We start from the raw sequence: 8,110 nt of genomic DNA on the forward strand, positions 1-8,110 counted from the left end.
AGCAGGCCTCCCCCCGCCGCTCCTGCCTCGCTTCCCCTAATTATCTAACACTTCCTAACCCCTGAACTTTGGGTGAACTAACCAAATCCCGCTTATCCTGGATCCCTTTCTACGGTAGCGCTGTAAATGTCTTCATGAAAAGGCCCCCGTCTGTGGTCGTTGAATTTCGTTCCCTGCGACATCTGTCTTTGACCCGCCTCTATGCTTTTTCTCCTCTGAGCACCCGACCCTATAGTTTTTTCGCCTCTCCCCCTATCCTAGCTCCGTGTACCTCTCTGGGACCTTCTCCTTATCCTCCTTACTTTAGGCTCACTGACACTTACTTGATTCATCCATCTCTCTATTCAGCCTTCCTCTTGTTTCTTTCTACTGCCTGCTCATACCTTCGAAATCCGTCATTCCTCCTGCTTCCCTCTTAACTACTTCTACCATTTTGTTCTAACCTTTTCTTCTCTCCTTCTCCTGTTGATACCCTCCTAGTGTGTTAGCCCCCTCCTACCACGTACTTTGTCGTCTTGCTCGCTGCTCACTCGTCCACACTTCCCTAACCTCCTTCTATTCCCTCGTCGACTCCCTCTACTCCCTCTATCTGCCTCCCCTTGCTCTCCTCCTCTTCCGCGTTCCCCCTTACATGTCTATTATAACCTACATTCCTAACCCTCTATACTCACCTACTTAGACTGTTTTCTCTATTGTCTCTAATCTGCCTTCCACTACTGCCCTCTTCCCCTCTTTGGTGTTAGGACTGTTGCCTTCTGCTCCTTCCTCCTCCCCCTTTTAGGCTCGAGTCCCTCCCTCCTGGCTCCTTCCTCGCTCCGCTCCTTACTCTTTCCCCTTTTTGGGGCTTCCGTGTGTCCCGATCGTGCCGGGGTTTAATGCTTCTACCTCTCTGCAGCCCGCTTTTTTTTTGAAAATCTAGCTATAGCTGGCCACTTTCTGCCTGCGGAGAATGTTGTCCTGCTCCGGCGCGCCCCAGTCACCTCTCGGGGCCTTCCTCTTTGCTGCCTCCTCCAAGATGGCGCCTCCTTTGCCGGTTCCGCTTCCTGCCTGATGACGTCCTTCCGGCCCGTCGCCATTTTGGATCCAGCTTGCGACTCGTGCGGAGGTGTGGGCGCGCTCTCCTGTCTCCAGCCTGCATCTGCCTTCCGGCTCCTGCGTCTCACCGTGGATGCCAGCAGCCTCGTGCATCGTCGCCATCTTCTTTGCAGGGGACCTTCGTGCGTGTCATGGCAAATCCAGCGAAATCTTCAACGATGCGCCCGGAGCTCTCATGAGGTAAATGAGTGTATGATTCTTTTTATTTCAGCGTTCATCTTACTGTTGGGGCACTGCACCGAGGGACCTCTTGTGTTTGCAAACTTTGGGATTTGGCTTATCTACTTTGGCAGCTTAACCAAACAGCCGCGTAACATGGAACTTAGTTAAATTAATGTCTCATCTCTCTAGTCTTTATCCCGACGTGCTCAGGGGGATTTCGGGGACTGTGTCCAGATAGGGTCTGGGGTTGGGCTCGTCGGGGGAGTCCCCCCAGGGGCCTCTTCCAGGCCCAGCTTGTGCAGGAAGGAGGGTCCATCTTTCAGGTCTTTAATGATGAAGGATCTGCCGCCTCGAGCCACCAGCAGGCCGAAGGGGAAGATCCAACGGTATCTAATCCCCTTCTCCCGCAAGATCTTGGTAATTGGCAATAGGTTTCGCCGACGGGCCAGTGTCTCTGGGGATAAATCCTGGAAGATTAAGAGCCTCACTCCCTCATATTCCACCACAGGTAGGGGTCTCGTTTTGCTGAGAACAGCCTCTTTTGTCCTGTAGTAGTGTAGACGGATCACAATGTCCCTTGGTCGTTCAGTTTGTAAAGGCTTAGCTCGCAGGGCCCTATGGCATCTGTCCATAGCCAGGACGTCTTTAGGGGTCTCAGGGAGCAGCGCTTCCAGCCATTGCTTGATGTACTCCTCATGGTCCAGCACGCTCTCCGGGACCCCTCTTATTCTGAGATTGTTCCGTCTGTCGCGGTTTTCCGCGTCTTCTTGACGTTCCCTCAGTTCATTTATTTGCTCCTGCAGCTCCATGGATTTTTTATCTTGTCTCCGGATTGCTCGGATGGATTGATCCACCTTATTTTCCAGGACCCCTGTCCTTTCTCCTAGTCCAGTCACTTCCCTCTTCAGCTCCTTGATTTCAGCCTGAAAAAATGCCTTGAGGTCAGAGCATAGCCTGTTGATATCACACTGTCTTGCCGGTCTTTGCTCTTTGAGGGATAATTCTTCCTCTTCCCCGTCAGGCTCAGTCTCTGAGCCGACGTTTGAAACCGGCGCCATTTCTGAGCTCGCACCCCGCGGCCCAAAATATTCTGGGAGCCCTCTTTTTTTTGCTGGTTTGGGGGTTTTCCGTGACATCCTAGGTTTGTGTGCGGTCTTTGATGTTATTTTGCTGCCGTTTGGTTTCACTTTCAGTGGGTTATATGCTAGTTTATGGGGAGCGAGGCAGGGAGCTATGAGATCAGGCTGCCATACTCCTTGCCGTCGCGCATGCGCCTCCGAAGTTTGATCTTTTTGATACGGTTATAGACCTTCAGAAATACACCTGCAAACTAGCCTTAAAAAAGCTTTACTCTAATAAAATTACTGATTCAGGGATTCCAGAAGGAATCAGGGGTTGTGCAGCTAATACAGAATTGTGTGTAAATACATTGAAAGACTCTACATTCTTGTTAGACATGGAGACTCTGTATGAAGAGAACTGCACAGACATCTCGAATATGGACACCCCCCCATTCTTTGGTCACATAGACTCGGGTCTCAAGAAAAAAAAAAAATCTTTATTTGTACCAGGCTGTTCTAGAGGCCCTTTCATCTCTGCCTTTGAGTCATTGGTAGAAATGGACCATAAGATCTTGGCAGGTGGGTTTTCTTTTGCCACTCCTACTTTTGACAATTTGACTTATGATGAAAGTCTTACTCTAAAAGCTCTAAGAGACTGACTCTATAGTGATAAAAAATGCGGATAAGGGGGGTGCCATTGTAATCCAGTCAGCATCCAAATACAGAGCAGAAGCTCTGAGGGAGTTATGTGATCAGACTTTTTACACTAAGCTCAAAAAAGATCCCACGGGTGTATTCCAGAAGGACTTACAAAATTTGTCAGAACTTGGGAATACTTTATATGTACTCACCACCAGGGAATTTCAATATTTTAATTGTTTGCATCCCGTCATGCCCGTGTCCCACCATCTCCCAAAGATCCATAAGGGGCTCGACAGCCCTCCAGGCAGACCCATCGTGTCGAGCATTGGATCTTTGGTTGATGGTGTTTCCCAGTACGTGCATAGGTTCTTACAACCGCTGGTTCATGCCCAACCTTCTTACATCCGTGACACTACGGATCTTCTCTAGACTATGGAGGGAGTGACCTGGGAGTGGTAACTATTGTTGAGTCACTATGGACGTCACATCTTTATACACTATTATTGCACATGATCACGGTCTTTCAGCCATTCAACACTTTCTGCAATCTTCTTCACTCTCCACGGCACAGAGCACATTTATTCGAGACTGTATTCTATTTCTGCTCATTCACAACAATTTTTTATTTGATTCCCAGTTTTACCTTCAAAACAAAGGCACTGCTATGGGGACTTCTTTTGCCCCCTCTTACGCAAATCTTTTCATGGGTCTATGGGAATTTACTCACATTTTTAGAAGCATCAATATTCACCGTCACCGTATTGTTTTTTACAAGTGTTATATAGATGATTTAATTTTTTATATGGTGTGTTGAGATAGATACATTAAACACTTTCTTTAATAATCTTAATATTAATGAGGTAAATCTCAAATTCACTTTGGAGACGGATATGCACCATATTAACTTTTTAGATGTGACGCTATGTGGATTTGAATAACTCAATACAGACTAATATTTTTTTTTTTAAAAACCACCCCAGAAACTTATTCCTCCATGCCAGGAGTAGTCATCCCAGATCCCTTATTCGTGGGATCCCCAAGGGACAATTTCTTCATTACAGAAGACTTTATTCTGACGAGCAATCATTTGTAACGAATTCAAAAGCTCTCAGTGCGAAATTTGTGGCAAGGGGATAGGACAAGCAAGATGTTGACTTAGCTTTCCAACAAGCAAGTATTCAAGATAGGAGTACTTTGGTTCGCCGTAAGGAAGATTATAAACATGAGTTTTCTAGCCCTCTGTTTATCGCTCAATTTAATTGACAGGCCAATCAAATCCGTAAGATCATTTATAAACATTGGGACACCTTAAAACTAGAATCAGACATCGATGTGGTCACCAGAGGGCCCCAACTATGTTTTTTTAAAGCCAGAACTTTGGCCTCATCCATATCCCCAAGTCTCTTTAGTTCTTCCTCCTCCAACCGTATACGTGGTATACCTGTGGGGTCCCATGTATGTGGCCGGTGTAGTTGGTGCCAATACGCCAAAACTACAAATTTACAGCTTTCTCCAGCCTTACACTTTTCTCATAGTTTTTGGAGCACCGGACTAATAGGCTGATGACAGTCCATTAGCTTTTCAGATACCTTAGCAACTAGAATGGCAACACTTTACTGGCCGCTAATGGGGTCAACAGGGTTAGGTAATGTTTTCTTTAATAAAGTATTAACCAATTTGGTGCCTGCGGTATACCTTGGCAACAACAGGCATGAAACGGGTTAATGTTATTTTGATCATAGGTTTCTGTATTAATATTACAGAAACCTATGATAGAAATATTAACCCAATGCGGTATGTAACACATTAACGGTTGCGTTAATTCCCAAACTGTGAGATTGACCCAAATATCGCACCCAGTATATTATTAACACTCTTGCTATATGCCACCTTTAAAATTGCGGTAATAACACCCACTAGTTCATTATTTCCCCGGGTGCGCTTGTAACTCCAATTGAACAGAATTTTATACAGTATCTGAGCTGTAGTGTTTTGTTTATGCCTGCGGGACAAACCAAGAACTAACCATGCTCTATTAGCCACTAAGGTCGCAAAGGGGGTTGGTAGTGTAGTGTAGTGTAATGTTTATATTATCCCCTTTGTAATCAGCTAGTCATGGAAACCGATGACTAGTTGACCCATGAACTAAGGGGTTAATATGTACTGTAATGTATTTTAATACCTATTTTATCATCATTAGCGTACCCCACTTGATATGAAGCTCTTTCCATTTTCATCTCCATACCAGACCAGGAGCTCTGTGTGTGGGGGGAGGTCTGTGCAGGTTCTGTAGTAGATTTTCCTGTGGTCCTGCAATGCCACAAGGTTCTGTTCTTCCTCATTTCTCGCACAATTTGCAAACCTAAAATTGGGACAGTTAGTGAGGTCTCAAAGTAATGTCTATTTTATAAACAAAGAGCTGAAAAAAGATACAAGTTGTTAATAATGTGACATGTCTTTTCTTTCTTCTCTACAGTTTGTGAGGTGAACAGAAGTTAATGGAGAGTAATGTATATACGATGGCTCACTTGTATGTATCCACAGTTTGAAAGGAATGGGAGCCACAGGCCACACCAGTGACTACTTTCTTGCTACTTAAAAAAACCAACAAAAACACTGTTGTAATTAAAAAGTCGCAGACAAGCTGACACAAGTGCCACAAAGTGAGTTTTCTTCAGGTGGAACTGAAAGGGTTTGAACACAGAGACAGACCCCAGCCCGAGAGCAGTCTATCACTAAGTGATCACAGAGATACACCACAGATAGAGGACAATGTGGCATAAGGTGTGACAGAGGTAGGTACATATGTGTGAATTAAAACACTTTATTAGGAGTAATTCTCAAAGGGAACTGAACTGAAAGGGTCCCTCTTTTCACACTGGCAGGCACGTCCTTTATTACTCTCGACCCGGGGAGATTTTTCATACAGACTCCAATCAACAGACAGCACAAGCGCTCGGGGAAGCAAAGACAAACTCAAACAAGGCAGTTCTGTTTCATTACTTCCAATTTATTGATCTGCGAGCAGTGCTTTTATACATAAAGCAAGAGACGTTTAAGGACTTCTTCCAATCAGAATATGGTGTACGTGTTTTTCTGACAGGATATGGATCAATAAAGTGTACGTGTCCTTTGGACATAGTGTGGATCAGCATATTTCGTACCAATGGCCAAAACATTTACCCAACAGTACACTGGCGACACACTTTATTCGAGCTCGGCCAGTCCCACGAATTCGGGTATACCCGGGTGTATTGAGGTTTGTGACTGTTTTCTGCCCGAGTGCATTGAGGTATTTTCCAAGCAGGGATTGAAGCATTTTATTCCCGCTGGCTGCAATACTGCACAGTATATATATATATACTGCATTACAATTCATGAATTTATGCCATCTGGTAGACACGCGAAGCATTGCAGCCTATTAAATCCTAATCATTATCATTTAACAGATCAGCCGCCCGTCAGCCAGGCATGAACCCAGGCTGGGAAGGCAAACACAACGGGGCTTGTCAGAGGTGAGGAGCGGCGCATTCCAGGTATCTGCCAGGTACATACTGGGTATTTGCTCGAATAAAGTGTGTCGGTGCAGTATGTCAAATAATGGTCAAAATAACCTTTACAGAAAATTAGTACGTTACTAGTACTTTGCGCAGAACATATTGGATTATTGCCGAGTTGGAATTTTAAAAACGGTTGGAGAAAGACACATAATATTTTAGCTAGTATTGACATATGTGATATGCAGAATATGGTAGTGTAACAGGGGACTTATCCCTGTTCAGTAATGTGCCTTTAATCCAGCAGTGTGGTGGTTAACCTCTGGTAGTTAATTACTAAACACCACCTGTTGTTTTAGATTGTTTACAAAAACCTGTCTGTTCAGACAGGAAGTGACTCCTTAGCTCTGACTGTGAGCTGACCCTTGGAGCTGACCAGTCTTGAGCTCTGCACAGCAGAGCTGATTTCAAGACACAGGGAAAACTACTGCACCTGAAGCTGAACCAGGAAGTGAGATTTTCCCTCCAAGAAACAGATAAGACTTTTATTCTTAAGAGACAGCTTATATCTGCTTATTTCATGTTATATGTTTTGGGGCTGCGAGAACTGCTTGACTAAGGGAGATGTGAATTATTGCATAGTGTTTCATTAGAAATACTCCCAAGTGAATAGAAGCTTTGTTCCCCCCCTTGTGTTTGGATGAATTTCCTGATGAAAAGGAAAAGGCACAATAAAGCCTTATTATAATTTCACATTATAAACGACTCCAAGTGTGTACCTCTGTGAACGTCCGTCTACATTTGGTGTCCGAGGTGGGACAAGAGGTGTCCTTGTAATTAAAAAGGACCGGAGATTTTTATGTGAAATTTTTTTTTATGCTTTTTGCCTACAAACAATCTGGAAAAAAAACCAAGAAAAAAACCTCATGCAGCAGAGTTAAAGGTACACACCATTGAAACTTACAAAACCACAGATGGACTCTTTACCCCAATCCCAAGAGGAGAGAGACTGCTGAAGCAGCTAAAACTTTATTTGCCTATCACAAAGCGTAATATGGTCATTGAAATAGGGGTTTTGCCTTCCAGCCATAGTCAGGGTTCAAGAAGTGAGTCAGCCCTTAAAAGGGATAGGTGTTTGTTGTTTTCAAAAGTTTCGCTGAAGCAGTGAATACAGATGGTGACCCACGAGTGGTACTGATTTTGCAAATAAAGGTTGCCACACCGCATAGGGCTACCAGCTGTGAATGGAGTATATGCAGAAAAGTGTGAAAATTGATAAAAGACTGTGCTGAAGCAGGGGAATTTTTAGCAAACAAATGCTGAGTGTAAAATTGCCCTATAAAGGAAAAGGTTTTTCAAAGCCAATTGCTGAGTGTTGAGTCCACTGCAAAGAATGTTTTTTTTTCTGCAAGTAAAAAAAAAGTATGCCTATTATCTTGGGAGCAAAACAGAAACCCAAAGTGTGAACTGTGAATGCCATAATACCCAAAGATGAGACTGAAAATTACTGAACTCAGGCGGAAAACCAAATTCTGTTGCTGAAGCGGAGGGATTGCACCTAGCAAATAAATGGTGTATAGCAAATAGACTTTTTTACCTAGCAACTGCACATCTTGTATACCTGATAAAAGAAAATGCTTGCACAGTACTGCT

The 8,110-nt window shown here is 44.1% G+C and overlaps 1 long non-coding RNA gene across 1 annotated transcript; it reads left to right on the forward strand.

The window, feature by feature from the left end:
- The first annotated feature begins 329 nt into the window (after positions 1-329).
- Positions 330-6,175, forward strand: LOC142475030 (uncharacterized). The gene is made up of 3 exons (XR_012790676.1): positions 330-1,275; positions 5,437-5,755; positions 5,846-6,175. It is a non-coding gene; the product is annotated as an uncharacterized LOC142475030 (long non-coding RNA).
- The last annotated feature ends 1,935 nt before the right edge of the window (positions 6,176-8,110 follow it).

This window comes from Ascaphus truei, unplaced genomic scaffold (assembly GCF_040206685.1).
Source record: "Ascaphus truei isolate aAscTru1 unplaced genomic scaffold, aAscTru1.hap1 HAP1_SCAFFOLD_1063, whole genome shotgun sequence".
Classification (NCBI taxonomy): domain Eukaryota; kingdom Metazoa; phylum Chordata; class Amphibia; order Anura; family Ascaphidae; genus Ascaphus; species Ascaphus truei.